Raw genomic sequence first — 19,336 nt, 5'->3', positions numbered from 1 at the left:
CAAACTACAGTGGAGGAAACTGAGGCCTAGAGACAGACAGTAACCTGCAGTGGATCGTGCAGCCTAGGAAAGGACAGTCTCAAACCAGGCTTTTGTGGAACTTGCTCCTTTCCTGTGCCCTGGGTTCTTTCCTTCTGAAGGCCTCTGTTTCCATTCACCCAGTGGATAAAACAATGGGTTCCTTTAGCTGCATCATGAACTTGAGAAGGGAGTTCAACTACTGGAGGAGACCTTGATCATCCTTCCCTTATGAGTCTGTCGCAGGGAGGACAGGGAGGATCAGACGGCCGCAGCCACGTGTTCACAAAGGGCCTCAGATGTAGATGCTGGGATTCTCTTCACATGGGATTACAGACAGGAAAACAAGCAGATGGAGTAAAAGACAGCTGTCATAATGCAAAACTCGTGTTCCTCCGTCAGACCACACTGCCTGTAATGATCTATGAATTAATATTTTAAAAATCCTTTAATTATCTTGTGATTAGTACCCAGCACATTGCACTATATTCACGTTGTGAGTTAAAAGCATTAATGTGTCAAATGTAAGCACTTAAAATATACTGCATTTTAAATAAGCCTGTTGGACATTTCTTAGTTTTAATTTTTGTTTTTAAAAATATACTAACATCCATGGTGAGACCCTATCTCTACAAAAAATACAAACAATTACCTGGATGTGGTGGCACACACCTGTAGTCCCAGCTACCCAGGAGGCTGAGGTGGGAGGATCATTTGAGCCTGGGGAGGTCGAGGCTGCAGTGAACCGTGATCGTGTCATTGCACTCCAGCCTGGGCAGCAGAGCAAGAACCTGTCTCAAAAACAAACAAAAAACAAACTGTATATCTATTTGCATATGTTTTTGATATATATAGCATATATAGCATATACCATGTATATGCTATATATCATATGTATCATATCTATATGTATCATATATAATATATATTATATATCTATATATATATCATATACAGCTCATATAGATACATATACTAACATCTCCCAAAATGAAAGTGGCTTGAGTGACCTTGAAGATGAGCTCTCTTAAGCAGTAATGTATTTAAGCATCTAGTTTAGATTGTCCACAGAATAGCTGAGTTCCAGAAAGGAGTTACAGTACAACCTAGAGTCCATTCTCATTATTCACCGGTTGTGTATTTGCAAATTTGCCTACTTGCTGATATTTATTCGCAATCTCCGAATCAATACTCTTGGTGTGTTCACAGTCATTTGCAGACATGCTCAGAGTGGGGAAAATTTTCAGTTGCCCAGTGGGCATGTTCCCAGCCGAGGTGCAACAAGACCTCACTCTGCCTTCGTGTTTCAGCTTTCATCCTGTAAACACGTGTTTTTCCTGTGATTTATTTGGTGCTGCATTTTTCACATTTTCATGCTTTTTATGGTCATTTTCCTGTTTAACATGGCCTCCATGTGTGGTTCTGAAGAGCTGTCTAGTGTCCCTAAGTGCCAGAAGGCTGTGATGTGCCCTACAGAGAAGACACGTGTGTTAGATAACCTTCGTTTAGGCATGAGTTATAGTGCTGCTGACCATGTGTTTGATGTTCATGAATCAACAATATATGTTAAATAAGGTGTCTTTAAATAGAAACACACATATAAAAGGTCATACATTGCTCAGTTGGTAAGAATGTTGTAATTAAATGCTCACAGCAACCTAACCTGTATTTTCCCTAGGAGCAATGGTTCAGTATTCACTAATTCAGTGTTCTGGGTAGAACAGAACTACCTCACATAACAAGTACCAACTATGTTTGTAAGACACAAGATCTTGCTGAGCTAAGAAGCCTGTGAACCCCTCAGTGTGCACCTTTTCCAGGACACCTTGCCTGGGCTGGCTTAAGTGTCCACTTTGTATTTGAACTGAAGGGAGTTTAATAGTTGGCAAAGTAATACACAGACTGCCCCCTTCACAGGGATAGCTAGAATTCATTTCTCTAAGTGGCAAGGATTCCTGACCATCCTAACTGGAGCCCTTATGCTAAGGCTGAGCTCTTACAGCTAATTTGCGGCATTGTCTGGTGCTACTGAAACCCACCCAAGACTCCCATAGAGAGGTGTTTTTGGATAAACATAGAAATTGAACTTTCTGGTCTTAAAGCTTGAAACTTACATTTGTTTTTATCTGAGTTCCTTCCTTGGGAAAGGATCCCTAGACCTCTCAAAAAGTATCAAATAACTGAAACTCACCAGATTGTCCCATCCAGACAGTGAATGCCAGACTCCTCATTTATGGTGATTGCTTCCTTCTGTTTTCTTAAACATTGTTACCTTTCTTCCTGCTATATAAACTCCTAGTTTCAGAGGGTCAGGGAGACGGATTTGAGACTGAGCTCCCATCTCTTCGTTGGCAGCACCTGATTAAAGCCGCCTTCCTGGCAATACTCATGATGTCAGTGATTGGCTTTCTGTGCAGCGAGCAGCAGGCCCTAGACCAAACCCCTGGTGTTTTGGTAACATGACTTGCTTATTCTCTCCATGCCCCAGCCAGGTAGTAAAATGAGACTATCAGGACTGACTTAATTCACAGGCAGGTCAAGCAGAAGATCAAGTTGATCATGAAGGTCCCTTTGGCTGTACTACAACCATATGGGTTTGAATATTTTGGGGGGCTTTATTCTCCACCTGGAAATTACAGGGTGCACCAGATAGAAATGGATTCATTGAATCCAGGGTAGATTGATTGAGGTGAAGGTATACTAAGAATTTCTTGTCTCTTGGGGAAGCCAGGACCACAAGAAAAATATCTGAAGGGAAGGAGCTAGTAAGGCAATCCATCTATCTATCGTTCAGGATTTCTTGTTTAGAATTCAACAGGTAGATGTCTGGTGGGACCACCACTGTTTTGGAAGCCTGCAGGTGGCTTAGACTGAGCAACGAGCACAGGCTAAGGCTTTGATGGTACGTTCTAAGGAGGTTTCTTTTAACATTTCTTTTCTTCTTTAAAGGGGGAAAAGGTTCCTTGAGGTTATTGAGAGCACCAGGGCTTCTTTCTGAACTCTTCAGAACATATATGAAAAATGAAGCTTGAGCGTTTCTCCCTATTTGGCAGTCTTCCTGGAGTCAGCTTTATCAGAACTCTAACTCATCGGTGTCATCACTGCCTTCTAATTGTGCACTGTTTTCCGTGGCGTCTTCTGAACTAGCATCAGGTTTTCATCAAACATGGAAGTGTTCTTATCAGGGGAATGCCACATTCTGAAATCTCTGGAAGGTGTGTGTGTGTGTGTGTGTGTGTGTGTGTGTGTGTGTTTTCATGAGATTGTGGAAGAACACCCCATGCAAATCCCAGACAGATCTGCCTGAGCTCTAGAACCCTAGGGCCCACCCCAGGGGGGCTCCATCTGTCCCAGCAAAAGCAACACCTGCCATGTAGTGCTCATCACTTCCCTTGCCCCATTACCCAGGTTAGCTTCCTATCATGTTAGTGGAACCCAGCCTCCCCCATTGCCCAAGCTCTCTTCTCTTATCCTCCGCTTCCAATACATTCCTGCATCTTGTGTAAAGAGAGCCTGCCTCCCAATTATCCCCATATTCATGCATCCCTTCTGCCCATGTCTTACCTCTGACTCTGACATTTTTTTACTTGCCCATTTCTAAAGCCTCCAAATGTTTCTTTTCCCAGACCTGTCTCTTTTTCCATCAGAGTGTCCAAGGCTCTTCCTGATGAAAGCCTTGTGCTGACCCCTCATGGCCTTCAGGATAAAGTCTAAGCAACCCTGCACAGTAGATGAGGCTCTGCAGGATCCCACCTCCCTCTTCCCAATCCCCAGCTTGTGTGGCAAAGCTCAGGTCTCCTTGATGTTGTCTGCACTGGTCCTTGTGTTCAGAATGTCCTTCCCAACTTTAAGAGACTCTCATTTTGTCTTTAAGATCCAGTTCTGGGATCTCACCTTTCTCCAGGTAGATGATAATAAAAATATTTAACAACCTGTCTGATTGGGTTCTGAGCAGTTAGAACAGATGCCATGGATAACTACTGGTGTGGCCTTGCTTCAGCATGCCAGGAAACTGTCATCTGGGTCTACCCCACCAAGCAGGGTTGATCCTGCCCTGCTTTGCTGCACCACTATATGTGTGGAGGCACACATTTTTCACCCTGTATTCATTCAACAGACATTTAATAATTGCCTACTCTGCTTAGACCCTGGCTAGATGACGGCAGTACAAGAATAAATGAGACAGTGTTTCTGCCCCTGAGGTGTCTGTGGTCTAGACACAGAGCTTTTGTTTTTCTCCTTATGTGATCATCTATAAAACTATGAGCTCCTTGGAGGGTGGGGACCAACTCTCTCACCTTGACATCTTTGGTACCTGCCTGTACCTGGCATGTAGCATCCTCAGTCCGTATTTGTGGAATGAGGGGAGGATTATCCGGCTGGCATCCCCAGCATCTGGGCCCACAGTTCAGGGTGTCAATGTGTTAAAATGATTCCAGGGGTTGATTGGGCATGAGCTGAAGGGCTTCCAATGAGAGGTGTAGGTGACAATGTTTATTAATAAAGGTATAATTTAGAGAATTATGGGACTCATTTGCCTTCTGTGTTCCTCCAAATTCAACTCTCCTGCCCCCTTCTTCTTCTAGTTCTTTTTTGAATGGAATGTCACCCACTCACTGGTTTTATATAGCTCTTATTGAAGTAAAATGCAATGGAAATTGTGCATATTAATTAAAAGCTCAGAATGTGCACAGTTTTGGAACTGCTAATTAAAACTCTTACCAATCAGGTTGCACTAGTGGTTTTAAACACTTTTCTTTTCCTGAACCTAGAACTTTGCTAACCAGAGAAGATGACTTTTAAAAAGGCAATTGTCAGGAATGATAGCACCTTTTTTTTAATTTTAATTTTAATTTTTAATTTTAGAGTCTCGCTCTGTCGCCCAGGCTGGAGTATAGTGGCTTGATCTCGGCTCACTGCAACCTCCGCCTCCCGGGTTCAAGCAATTCCCCTGCCTCATTCTCCCAAATAGCTGGGACTACAGGTGCATGCCACCATGCCTGGCTAATTTTTTTATTTCAGTAGAGATGGGGTTTCACCATGTTGGCCAGGATGGTCTCAATCTCCTGACCTCCATCCGCCTTGGCCTCGTAAAGTGCTGGGATTACAGGTGTGAGCCACTGCGCCCAGCCCAGAATCTTGTTTTAAAAACTGCTGTATGTACCTCCGATGAAATCTGAGGGTTGGTGTCTCCCGGGCACTTTGAAGGTTATTGAGACGGCACAAGTGATTTCTAAATCCCTTCCCTCTGCCCTCAAAGGATGGCTACCGCTGTGCAGGTAGCACAGCTGTTGGGAAAGGGCCTGAAAGCTCCTTCCTCCTCAGGCAGGTCAAGAGAAGAACGTGTCATCAGTTTCTGGGACTGTCTGGGCAACCGTGGCCTCTGAAGTTTGAGCTCATGCTCTGCCCATGGCCGCGGCTGCCTGTGGTAAGCCGAATGAATTCCAGGAGGGAAGATGACAGAAGAGGCTCAAGGCTCCGGCTCTGTTCCCTGCTCTGCTTTCTTTCAGAGCCTGGAATTCTCCACTAAGCCCATCGCTGCTGCTGTGGCTTTCTGGGCGTGGTGCCAAGGACTCACACTGGACTCTGTATTCAGCCCCAGATTGCATCCTGCCTCAGCGTTTGGGGTGGGGCGGCCCAGCAGGGCTCCCCTTGTGACTGGAGTCAGAGTTTGCCTGGGCTCCCCTGAGGCGGGCCTAGGCTGGGGTCGTGAGGCTGCTCCAACAAGCAGACCCATTGTATCCCAGCCTGGGAGTGCACAGAGAGTGGCTCCTGTGATGGAGAAGCCCCTGTGCCTCTGCAGGGTTTGATTCCACCCAACCAGGAGAAGCCATGTGGTGAGCATGTGCTTGAGGCTGCCTGTGGTGGGGGCCACGGGCTGGCCATGTGCTTTGAGTTTGGGCTTCCTTTCTTTTTCAGAAGGTGTTTGATTCATGCAAAATGCTTAATGATGCCTGCTATGCACCTCATGGGGGATCAGATCCCCTTTGATGTGCAAGGTCTTTTTGGAGGTTCCAAAGAAACAGTTCAAAAGGTTTACTTTGGACACCACACCTCCAGCACATGTCGAAGTCAAGGCCAGGCTCCCCAGGCAGCACGCTGGAGAAAATATTTTTTGCCAGTTTCTTCCTCTTTCTCTGCTGTGTCTTGTGCTGAGCACAGATTTTTGACTTCACACTGTCCTGGTGGTGAAAAGAGGAGACTGAGCAAAGGAAAATAAACATCACTGAGCTTTTCGAGTGTCCAGGGAAGCAAAAGTGCACCGCGGTCTTTCAGTCCTGCTGAAACTGAGTGGTGAGAGCCGGCTGGATGAGCTGCCTGTGCTGACAGATCCTCCCTGTCATGCCTTAGGGCTTGGAGCGGTCCGAGGGAAGCACAGGCATTAACAGAGCCATCTGCCCGCCCCATGTGGGTCAAACCACAGTTTTGCCTGGGCTTGTGGTCAGGTGTCAGGCACAGTGCTGTTACCCCATCTCCTCTCCTCCACGGTGCGTGTGACTTAGGGATGGCTCTGCAAAGATGGGGGTGCAGAGTGCAGAATGGGAGGCAGGACTGGAGACCCATGAAAGGGAAGGTTGGGACCCATGGAGAAATCATGTCTTATGCTGCATTGTTCTGAGAATTTCCTTGCCCTTCCCTGTGCGCCAGGCGTGGGGATGGAGAAGGTACCACCACCCAGCTCTGCTCACGAGCTGGGGGCTGTAGGGGTGGGATGGAGTGGGGTTTCTCCCTGATTCTCTGGAGAAAGCAAAGCAGAAACATACCTTATCATGGATGTAGCCATGGCCTTGAAATCAGGGGCTCAGGGAAGGAATTTCTCCACTGTCTTGTCTAATTATCAGGAGTCCCTTGGAGGAAGTCATTTTTCTGTCTTATGGGATATTTACCCACCAGCCAGGGTGGATGTTTCTGCTGTGACCAAACTGCTGTACACAAGTGAGGGGAGGGCTGGTGGACTCCAGATGACTTGGTCTTTCACTCTGCAAAAGAAAATGTTTTAGGGCCGGGAGCGGTGGCTCACGCCTATAATCCCAGCACTTTGGGAGGCTAAGGTGGGCAGATCATGAGGGCAGGAGATGGAGACCATCCTGGCTAACACAGTGAAACCCTGCCTCTACTGAAAATAGAAAAAAAAAAAAAAAAAAAAAAATTAGCTGGGCATGGTGGTACGTGCCTGTAGTTCCAGCTACTTGGGAGGCTGAGGCAGGAGAATCACTTGAACCGGGGAGGTGGAGGTTGCAGTGAGCCAAGATTGTGCCACTGCACTCCAGCCTGGATGACAGAGCAAGACTCTATATCAAAAAAAAAGAAAGAAAAGGTTTTAAAATTTATAAGTCGAGGAACAGCACAGGCTCCGGGTGGGCCCAGAGAGAACAATCTGGAGCGTTTGCTAGCACAGGTGTGCAGGAGTGGCAGCCGGGAGGGACACAACCCAGAGGCCCCCACAGCTCTGCTTTCTGTGCCCTGGGGATGATATCATTCATTTCTATCCTTGCACGATGCAGGTGACTGCCCCCAGCAACCCCCAACCCCCTCACCAAAACTGGCATCTCTGAAAAGCCACAAATGCTCAGTCAGCCTCCAGTGCGATTTTAGCACAACATATGGAAATCTCCTGGGGCCAACTCTGCAACTATCTGGCAAATGATAGGTATGTAGAATTGCAGACTATTCTTTATGCAATTTAACTCAGGCTTTTGTATCACTCTCCAGTTCCCCTTCATAGATTTCCTTGAAGTTCAGCAAGTCCCCTCCCTCATCTGTGGCTGAAAATAATCCCTACGCACCGTCCAGTCTCTGTTAGGCTAAGACTGCTCCGTTGTCCTGCTCCTAGAGGAATTCAATGAATTATTCTTTTACTTTCCTGGGTTCATGTCCTTGGAGATCCCCTCTGGCTTCAGAGCGTTCCTACACATTTCTCTGTCACTTCATGCTGTGGCTTTGCCAGTTTTCTCATGTTTTCTGAAATCCCTTCTTTTTAGCAGAGGTAGGGTTCTGCCCAGGCAGCATTTTCTTAGTCTTTGCATATCACATTCTGACAGCCCTTCTCTCCGTGTCACTCTAGGTTCTTCTTTTCATTTTAGAACAGATGTTAGCATTTTAAAAATGTCCATTTCTGATTGAGTTAGCAATTCATGATTAGTTACTCTGGGTCAAGCAGTGTACCAGGCACTTTCATTTCTCAGTAATTTACAGGGCACTCCTGCATTGCCATTCCATTTTTAGACATGAAAATACTGTCACCCGATACGTTACACTGGTAGTAAGTAGTGGAGAAGCTCCTCTAACACAAAATCAAATTCTCTTTTCTCTGTATCACATGTGGTTCCCTCATAGCTAGATGGAGACCACTCTCACTTTCACATAACATTTAGAAATGTCTCCAGTTCTGGCCGGGCTCAGTGGCTCACGCCTGTAATCCCAGCACTTTGGGAGGCTGAGGCGGGTGAATCACTTGGGGCCAGGAGTTCAAGGCCCGCCTGAACAACATGGCAAAACCCTGTCTCTACTAAAAACACAAAAATTAGCCAGTCATGGTGGTGCGTGCCTATAATCCCAGCTACTCAGGAGGCTGAGGTGGGAGGATCACTTGAACTTGGGAGACGGATGTTACAGTGAGCTGTGATCAGGCCCCTGCACTCCAGCCTGGGCGACAGAATGAGACTCTATCGCAAAAAAAAAAAAAAAAAAAAGAAATGTTTCCAGTTCCCCCACATGCCTGTCTTGGAGATGTAACTAATCCAAAGTGACAGATGACACTCCATTTCTTGTGTGTGTGTTTTATTTAATGTTGGCCAATATTGTGGACAGACATTACCCTCCCCTTTAGTGAACAATGAAACAATTGATTAGTTTAAAGATCCAGCTCCAGATTTGTAGGTCTATGACACGGAATGAAAATCCATGTATATTACTCCTCTCTTCATCAATCCATCTCCTGATTTTGTTCAGGCCTGCTTATCCTTTCCTTTTCTAGTTTTGGTGCCTGGACATCCAGGCCAATTTGCATAGTCACTTTTCTCTGGCTCTTGAGTCATTCAGCATGAGGCACAACATAGGCCAATATGACAACACACAGAAATTTGTTATATGGACAGCAGGAACAGAGGTACTGAGAGATTATCTCCAATATTAATAGTGCATGACTTAAAAACAAAATATGCAATGGACTGGGACCACTTCCATGTCCTCTAGGACCAGAAACAGTAAGACATATTGGAGGGGCTGGGAGCCCAAGTCATAAAGTCAAAAGGAAGAAGACATTGATAATCAGCCTGGGACCATCCATAACTGGAGAATTTGAAGCAGAGGGAAAATAAGTGATTTGGGAAAGGAAAAACAGATTCAAACATCACAAAATCTTATTTCAAATTGGGAGACCCCTTGACCCTGGAATGGTGTTATTCATGAAGGTTTAAGTTGCATAGCTCCACCATGCTCGCCATTGGTGCCTCTTGTGTGGAGGTTAATAATGTACAGCACTGCTCTGAAATATTTTTATGTCCGTTTGGTCTTCCTGGCTTGAGGATGAAGCTCTTAAGGGCTGGATAACGTCATACACAGATGCTCCTCAACTTACAATGGAGTAAGTTCCCAATAAAGCCATCATAACTTGAAAATATTGTAGGTTGAAAATGCATTAAGTGCACCTCATCTACTGAACATCATAGCTTAGCGTAGCCTACCTAAAACATGCTCAGAACACTTACATGAACCTGCAGCTAGGCAAACACCTCTAATGCAAAGCCTATTTTATAAACAAGTCTTGAAAATATCATATAATTTATTGAATACTGTACTGAAAGTGAAAAACAGAATGGTTGTATGGGTACTTGAAATACGGCTTCTACTGAATGCATACGAGTTTCGCACCATCATAACGTCATAAAATTGTCAAGTTGAACGTCGTAAGTCAGGGACTGTCTGTTTATCTTAGCGCCAAGTAGAGTGCCTCGAATAGAGCAGATGACCAAAAATATTAACTGATTGGTAAATCGATCGACATATAATTAAAAACTCAAATGAACATGAGACTTGAATAAATCACAATTTAAATGTGTTCCTTGTCAGTCGTACTGTAAGGTGAAAGTCCTGAGCCCCTGTATTTGTTAGGGCACAGGCTTATCTTTTCCTTAAAGATAAGGTATTAAAAAAGAAAGATCTTGAATTATAGTGATGTAAATAGGATTGAAGTTTCCTTTTCTCTTATGTAACAGTGTGCAGAGGTCAGCAGGCTGGGGCTGGGTCCAAGGAAGCAGCTACAGCTGCAGCCAGCAGGAAGGAGGAGAAAAGCCAGAACCATGGGTTTCTGTTGTTTCCCAGGGCTGTGACCTATAAGTGGTATTTATCCTTCTGCTCACATCTCATTGGCTATAACTTGATCACATGGCCACACCAAGCTGCAAGGGAGCCTGGGAAATGTAGTCTTCATCTGAAAGGCTGTGCCCAAGTACAATGTGGGAGTTCCATTGTTAGAGATGGAAGAATGGGTATTACAGCCTCTGATATAGTTCCTAAAGTAAAATTCCCTAAGAGCCTCCCCTTAATCTGAATCAGTTGCAAAATAAATCTTGAGTGGAGCCAGCTTTTCTGTTTTACTCTCTGTGGGTGTAGTAGTTTTGTTTACTTTGACAAGACAGCTCTCATTGATGATTTCTATGATTTCATGAAAAAGTGGAGCTTTTTATTTTTATGAGACAAACATTTACATTTCATTTTTATATAAAAGATACTCCTTCTCCATAAAGCCAATAGAGGCAGAAAAAGTACACTTGTTAATAAATTCTTAGATATCCCAGAAAGGTAGATACCATAGTATAGGGATTAAGACAGCAATTCAGGAGGAGGAGGTAGTGGGAGGAAAATCTAGAACTGTCCAAAGGATCACATGTCTATGGTTTGGGGTACCACCTCGACCATTTATTAGCTGTGTGATCATGATCACTTTACTTAGCTGCTCTGAATCTCAGTTTTCTCTTCGTAAAATATGGATGATAATATGCACCTCGTTACAGAATTGATCCTGAGAATAAAAGAAGTGTTAGAGGTAAAGCACTTTGGGCCGGGTCTAGTTTGTAAAAGTTGCTTAGTGAGACCAATTTCCTTCCTCCCTCCCTCCCTCCCTTTCTTCCTTCCTTCCTTCCCTTCTTTTCTCCCTCCCTCCCTCCCTTCCTGCCTTCCTGCCTTCCTGCCTTCCTTCCCTCCCTCCTTCCTAAGAACAAGGGCTTAGCATTGTTCTTGTGAGGTCATTGTCCTTGTAATGTTAAAAAAGGGAGTAGCATTGTCCTTGTAATGCTAATGTCCTCCCTCCTTCCTTCCTTCCTTCCCTCACTCCCCAATTCCTAAAAAAAGGGATTAGCATAGTCCTTGTAAGCAAGTGGAAGAACCTCTGAAGGCATTCCCTGTGGTTACCCATCAATACTCACAGCCTGGGAGCAGTCCTTCAGAAGTAGCTAAAAAACCCCAAAATTTTAGCTCTGATCTAAACACAGGGCAGTAACCAAACTAGCCAGAGGAGCTGGGGACAAGACTGAAGCAACTAACAGCACAGTAGAAATTCCCTTCTGTCTGCATTGAATACATCTTTAAGTGGTACTGACCCTGCAAATTGGGGAGTCAGGAGCTGAGGGCAAGCAACAGGTGTCTGCGGAGCTGGAGAACATGATACCCCTAGCCCTTTAGAAGCTGTGTGAGGAGGCTGAGAATGTTGGGGAGGGGGCCCATTATAAACTGGAAACAGAACCCACCTGACAAAGGTTTGGGATATGAGAGAAAACATGGCTTCTGCAGGAAGCAGGCTGGATGTTCTCATGCTTGTGGAGCACGAGCAAAGCCAAGGCTAGAAAGATGAGCCACACTTGGGCTCCAGGGTGCAGCTAATGGGCCGGACAGAAAGGCTGGACTCCCAGTGAGGCTGGAAGACCTCCCTCAGGGATGCAGGTCCAAGGCTGTTTCGGCTCCTGGGGCCAAGGGAGGAAACCTGGAGTAAGTTAGACACAGTGGGAGAGGGTGCATTTTTTTCCATGATGAAGACATTCCCTCCTAGGCAGACACTCTTGTTTATAATGTAGGAGGAGACTCTTGCTTCTAGGCTGGATGTGCTGACTCTACAGGGGGAGGGAGGTGGGGAAGCAGCACATTGTGATAAGAAGATTTAAAAGCTTACCAACTTGAACCTACTTATCCCTGCTCTGTTTTCCTGGAGGCAGTCTTAGAAAAATAAGCCCTGTCCCTCCCTTCCTCCCTCTCCCAACTCTTCCCTCCCTTTTTTCCCCTCTCCCTCCCTCCTGCCCTCCCTCCCCTCCTTTTTTCCTCCCTTCCTCCTTTCCTTCCTTCCTTTCTTCCTTCCTTCCATCCATACCCTCTCTTCCTTTTTTTCCCTAGCCTTTGTCTCTCTATGCTTTTCTTCTTTCCTTCCCTTCTAACACACATTCATTTAATCCTGATTATTTGCCAGATACTGTCTTAAGAGTTGGGAAAAACAACCAGTGAAGAAAGATTAAAATTCTAATTGAGGAGACAAACAATTAACATCAATTGCTGCCCAAACATCTTTATCTTTGTTCTCTCCAGGTCAAGTCTATACCTGGCTTTTTCCCCTAGGCCCATAACACACAGCTCTAAATTGCATTCACTTGGTGGTCAGTGGGGGCTGATTTGTTCTTTTGCAAGGAAGTTTTAGGGAATAGACTGTGGCTGCTGAACACTGTTTTACAAATCACCTGTACCCTATAGATGTTGACAGTATAGAACTCTACCCAGAATTTGAAGTCTCCTCCCCTGGGGGCATATGAGAGACTGAGACGAGATGAGATGATGAAATCTCCTGAAATACACAGGCAAGCCATGGGAGAGCCAAAAGATTTCTGCCCCAGAGAACTGGAGTAATTTTGGTTGGTTTTTGGGAAAACATTCTAAGATGGGCACAGCATTGTGCAAGGCCTCAAAGCTCAGCTGCCAAATAATGGTGTTCAGTACTTAATCCTGTTGATTTGTATGATAATGTTTTACCCATTTTCAAGATCAGTCCATACACAATTACAGCAATGTAAAGTTATTCTTTTTTTTTTTTTTTTTGATTTAAGATTCCCCAATATATGTTGTAAATAGACCTGGCACGGCTGAGATTTATTTTTGGTATCATGAAAGAAGCGTTTAGATTTCAGTTTAGAAAACTGGGACAGGAACACCATTTCTGACCATTTTTGGCCACACTTGTTAATTTACAAAATGAGGATAAGAGAGGCCAATTTAGAGAAGTTGTGGGGATTAAATATGATAAATGGAAAGACACACGGTCAACTCTCAAGCATTGTAGAGATGTTAGATTGTGTTATGACTGTGACTGTTATTCCTCAAGTGTCAGCTTACTTTTAAACAGCTTTGAATGGCCCGGTATCAACTTGGGCATTTTGAAGATCAACTATTCAGGGTATGAAACTAAAAAATAATTGCGATGGTTGGACTGGGACTATAAAAATCTGTTCCCATGCTCCTTTTGATACAACAGTTCTCTAAAACACTTGGAATTGTCTTTAGAGATGTCTTCATGGTTCACTTTCTTTCCCAAGGCATAAGACTTAGGCAATTGTTTTGGTATTAAAGTACATTTTATAATTGGGAAGAAAAATCTCTGCCCAGTGATGGTGAAAATGCCAGGGGGAATTTTTGGACAATTGTACCCATTTATGACTTCTTCTTTCTCCCTTGAAGAGAGGCTAACTTGTGGAAATCTTCTATCTAGATGGCAAGGTTACAACATTGGTTAACATGTTACCAAAGTTTACTTGCTTGGAGGAGCTGCCAAGGGCATTATTAGGTTATCTACCAGGATGCCAAAAATATTTCCAAGATGGAAGGAGATCCATGTTGACTATAAAGGGCCCTTGCTTTAGACAGCTTTTACCGCTGACACCCAGAGCTGGTGATATGGAGCAAAACGAGTCTGAAAGCCAGGCGTGTGTTTCCAGACAAATATGGCCTGGACAAACAGCTCCTCTCTTCTCTCTGTCAGTTTCTTCCTCTGTGAAATGGAAAGTCCATTGCTAGATTTCTACCTCACAAGGTTGGTCTGTGAAGATGTGAAGATCCTGCCAGAGGAGTGTCTCAATACAGAGTACTCTTCTGTGGGCTAAAAGAGCTGTATTTCAAACACTGGAATACATAAAGCATAACTCCTTTGCAGCCCACACCTTCTAGGAAGTAATATGGACTGAAAACCAGTGATCCATATCCTGCCAGGTAGAAAGCTGTGCTTTGGGAGCTGGAAGAGAACTCTTCCTGCCACTATGGTACCATTTATTATTTTATAGAATACTCAGTTGGTTTGCAAAGAGCAGACCCATTAAGTAAAATAAAACAAAATTAGCTCTGTGATCTTATAAATTGGTCTGTTCTGATGACAACAGACAATGATAGAAAGAAATTGTTACTTGGCTATAGATGTTCTAGTTATTGTAAACATAGGACTGTGGTTTTCATGGGATGCTAAATGAAGGAATCGTTCTCCTTGTAGCATCTGGACGTCAATCCAGTCCTACTTCTGTTGCATGCCGCAGAGTACACTTTAAATCGTTGGGACCTTTAATACCCACTGACAGACTGCCAATGAAGACCCGCTGTGTTCTGAATTGCAAAATGGGGGAGGGAGGGAAGAACACTAGCAACAGGATGGGATGTGAGGTCCGTTCCTGCTTGTGGCATGAGGCCAGTTGGTCAAACGTAGAGGTTGGAGGAATCTGGAGAGAGACATGGTGACAGGCTTAGTTCCTCAGGCAAGGACCAGGCTAGTCACAGTCCAGGTATTTAGTTTCTGACCTTCTTGGTGAAGCAAAACCACATGCTCTTGGTTCTGAGAAAACCAAACAATAATCTGAAAGCCAACCCCAGGAGGAACCAACTGAGAGTTGTGCAGAGGCCAGTGAGGCTGACCTCATTTCTTGCTGCTCTGCTCTCTGCTCTTAGATGGCCAGCACCGGGTTCTGTTTTTTCTGTCTCCCATCCTAGTTCAAGGACAAATACCCTCTGGCTCTGAGCTTACCCTGCTTATGGCTTGACACACATATGCCTATTTCTTTTTCTCTTCTTTCTTTTCTTTTTTTTTTTTTCAGATGGGGTCTCGCTCACCTCAGCCTCCCTAGTAGCTGGGACCACAGGTTTGGGCCACCACTCTTGGCTAATTTTTGTATTTTTTTGTAGAGACTCGATCTTGCCATGTTGCCCAGGCTGGTCTCAAACTCCTGGTCTCAAGTGATCTGCCTGCCTCTGGCCTCCCAAAGTGCTGGGGTTACAGGTGTGAGCCATCACACCTGGCCCTATTTTTTGAAAAGCGAAGTACTTGTGATAACACATCACTAAGGGCAGGCGGACTATCAGCCCAAGGCTCCCAAAACACATTTCCTACTGTCTTTTGCCAATACATACAGCTCATCTCCAGTGTCTCCACCCAGAGCAGCTATGTAGAAGGTCAAATCTTAAGGGGCTTTAGGGTTCATTTTATAGTCCACCCTCCTCACTTTTAAAGATGAGACAAGGGAAGCCCAAGAATTAAAGTGATTTTCCAAGACCACAGGTGGTCAGCGGCCGAGCTGTCAGAAGAACCTCATTTCCCATGTCTTCCATGCGAGCGTCCCTGTGGGCAAACACCCTGGACACCTTGCGAGTGGTGCTCTGGGCTGTGCAGCGACTCCTGGCCTACTGCCTTTTCAGGGCTGTGTCCTTGGGATTGTGGCCTTTGTCTCCTTTGTCCTTTTTTTAGGGTTATCCCTGGTATGGTTTTAATATGCCATTAGACCCTTGAACAGTGTGGAAGTTAGGAGCACTGACTCCCACCCCTATGGAGAGAAAAATCTGCATAGGACCTTTTTGTTTTTTTTAACAAGGGCTTGCTCTGTCACCCAGACTGGAGTGCAGTAGTGTGATCACAGCTCATTGCAACCTCAACCACCCCCATGCCCCACCTGGCTCAGATGATTCTCTTGCCTCAGCCTCTCGAGTAGCTGGGACTACAGGTGTGCACCACCACATTCAGCTAATTTTAAAAATACCTTTAGTGGAGATGAGGTTTCTGCCATGTTGCCCAGGCTGGTCTCCAACTCCTGAGCTCAAGTGGTCCTCTTGCCTCAGCCTCCCAATGTGCTAGGATTACAGGCATGAACCACTGAGCCTGGCGTGTGTGTAACTTTTAATTCCCCTGAAGCTTAATTACTAACAGCCTACTATTGACCAGAAGCCTTACCAACAACATAAACAGTCGATTAACACATACTTTTTATGTTATGTATATTATATACTATATTCCTACAATAAAATAAACCAGAGCAAAGAAAATGTCATTAAGAAAATCATAAAGAAGAGAAACTATATTTACTATTCATGAAATGGAAGTGGATCATCATAAGGGTCTTTGTCTTCGTCATGTTGATGTTGAGTTGGCTGAGGAGGAGGAGTCGGGGTGGTGGTCTTGCGGTCTCAGTGGTGGCAGAAGCAGAAGGAAACCTGCCTGTAAGTGGACCCTCATGGTTCAAAACCATGTTGTTTAAGGGTCAACAGTCAGTGTCCCTCTAAAATTTCTGTGTTGGAAGCTGAACCCCAAGGTGATTGTATTAAGATGTGGAACCACTGGGAGGTGATTAGGCCACGAGGAATCTGCCCTCAGGAATGGGATTAGTGCCTCTTCTAAAAGGGCTTGAGGGAGTGAGTTTGTCCCTTCTTATCCTTTAGCTTCTGCTGCATGAGGACACAGACAGAAGATGTCTTCTTCTTGGAAATAGAAACAAGCCCTTATTACATACGAAGTCTGCTGGTATCTTGATTTAAGACTTTTCAGCTTCCAGAACGGTGAAAAATAAATTTCTATTATTTATATATTACCCAGTCTAAAGTCATTTTGTTATAGCAGAAGGAATGGCCTGAGCCTGTCACTTAATATCACTGAGCCTCTCTTTCCTCAAAATAAGAATCCCTCACACATTTATAAGGCTGGGTTGATGTTCATATGAACTAATAAATGGAAATAAGTGCCATTTGTTATTTTAAAACATTCTGCCAGCGTAAGATGTGATAATGTACATACCTACCACATAACATCATCATTCCACTTTTTTTCTGGCCTGGAGCACCTCAATCCCTAGGTTGGCTTTAATTAATTTCAGGTGTATGATTAAAATGTTAACGATGCCCTCATTCATCTCTGGGCACTTAATTGTCCTACAAGGTCTCGGACACCAGTTGTGCTCTGCACTCTCAAGATCAGCAGGGCTTCCGTAAAGAGAGCCTGTCTTTATCACATTAAGAAAATCCCCACTCTAACAAAGATAAACTGAAGGACTGATCATTATTGTTGCAAATCAATTCCAGAGAATCTTTAATATGAAGCTCTGCTGATGCATAGAGAATGGTTCCAATTGCAAAACTTCAGATGAACATGTGACTTGCTGAGAACCCGACTATTGTTTGAAATCAGGAGAAACATGGTTTTAGCCTAAAATCATGGGAATCTTAGGAATAAATAAAGGTAAACAGTGGTCCTTGGCAGGGGTAGGGAAAGAGTTTCTAGTGACCTTTGTGACCAAGGACTAAGTGTGATCCTTGAAAAATGGATATTTTAAACCCATTCACATAACTGTGTTGATGTTGCTGAAGTCTAACCTTCTTTCCTCCAAATCTCCTCTTCCTGGCGATGACATGGGTGAGTGGAGTGGCTAACTGTCTCTGCAGCTATCTGCTAGGACATCTACAGTCCAAAGCAAGGAAGGAAATAAATGAAAGTTCTTGTTTCAAGAGAATTCTCTCAAAGTGAAGCTCCAAATGTCTGCTATTGTCTTTGTTATTTTGTTCAGTGAGGATTTTCTTGGTTTCTGCATGTCTGGCTTGGTGGATAATCTTTTCAATGTGGAGGGATACTTTAGACTGGAAACAATAGCATCTTAGGCATTAGAAAAGCTTGAATAATTCATTTTTCATACCTGCTGCATGTGTTAATGACCAAAGGTTACACAAAACATGAAGTATTTGGATCTCCTGATACGGAAAGTTAGCAAAAATGCTTCTTGCTCTTTTCCACTGCTGTTCCAAGCTCACATCTGTTTGGAACTGAACCGTAGCATGTGTGCTGGGGAACCTGTATGAAATTAACTTTTATAGCTGCCTTTACAAGCAGGATCTTTTATTGTCTACAACTTGGCTGAGATTCAGGAAGTTCCCACAATGATTTATTGTCATATGTGCCTATTCTATGGCAGATGATGAAACTGATATATTATTGAACATATGCAGTCATTCTGGTTAGAGACAACAGATCATCTAAGCCTTTTATACAAAAGGATCGAAGAATTCACGTTGTGGAAAGGAAAAAAAAGTTGAGCATTTTGTTTTAAGCAAAATAATTACTTGCAGGAACAAAACATTTGTTACCAATCCTGTAATTCTTTTCTGTTTGCCAACATAGTAAAAACTTATTAGAATGTAGAATACATTCTTTAAGTAAATATTTAAGGTAATATTTCCCCATAAATGTTGGATTACATTCCTATAATATCTGAGATAGTTAGTTCTGTTTATTAGGCCATGATAATAAGAGTCAAAGATCATAAATTTAAATTTCTTTCATGTTACTGAATGCAAACCCTCTCACCGAACTTCTTCCAGTTAAACAGAGGGGCCCCTTTAATCAGACCAGTCATTCTCCATATGGTTGCAAGAGGAATTTGGTGAAATGGTGAGCAATGCAATGGAGTTTCTACTAAGAGAAAACCACAAAAGCATGTTTTTCTGTTGTTGAATCAGGAGAATTTCCATACATAAAAGACAACACATTCAATAACAATAACAACAACAACCTAACACTTAATTACTTTAAAATACAGAAAAGAAAAAGATTAAATGTAATTCTAGGATATGCATTTATAGCATTGAAAGCATTTAATCCTATGTCAAAATCTGGAGCTTTGGAATTCAATGTGTCCTGTCTCAGCCAGATAGCTAATTGACACATTCATATTTCAATTGGAAATGGGTAGTCAAAGATCTGGGGGTTTCAGATGGATTTGGAAATTAAGCTACGTGACTCCAGATCTTACAAGGCTGTGTTAACCAGTGAGAAGATTTAGATCCAATTTTCTAGTTACAATGTCAATGGAAAACATTTGATTTATAGTGTCAGTGGAAAACAAAAAATAAATCCCTAGGTATTATGTAAACATTTTCTACAGGGTCATTTATAAGGCAAAAGTGAGGGTAGTTACTTCCAATGGAATTAGATCCAGCTTTTGTTTCTTTTAACAGTGTAGACACCCACATTTTTGGAACAGAATTTGGA

Source organism: Pongo abelii, chromosome 5, assembly GCF_028885655.2.
Source record: "Pongo abelii isolate AG06213 chromosome 5, NHGRI_mPonAbe1-v2.0_pri, whole genome shotgun sequence".
NCBI classification, from domain to species: Eukaryota; Metazoa; Chordata; class Mammalia; order Primates; family Hominidae; genus Pongo; species Pongo abelii.
The sequence above is the reverse complement of the archived record's forward strand: the minus strand, read 5'-3'. Positions refer to the sequence as shown.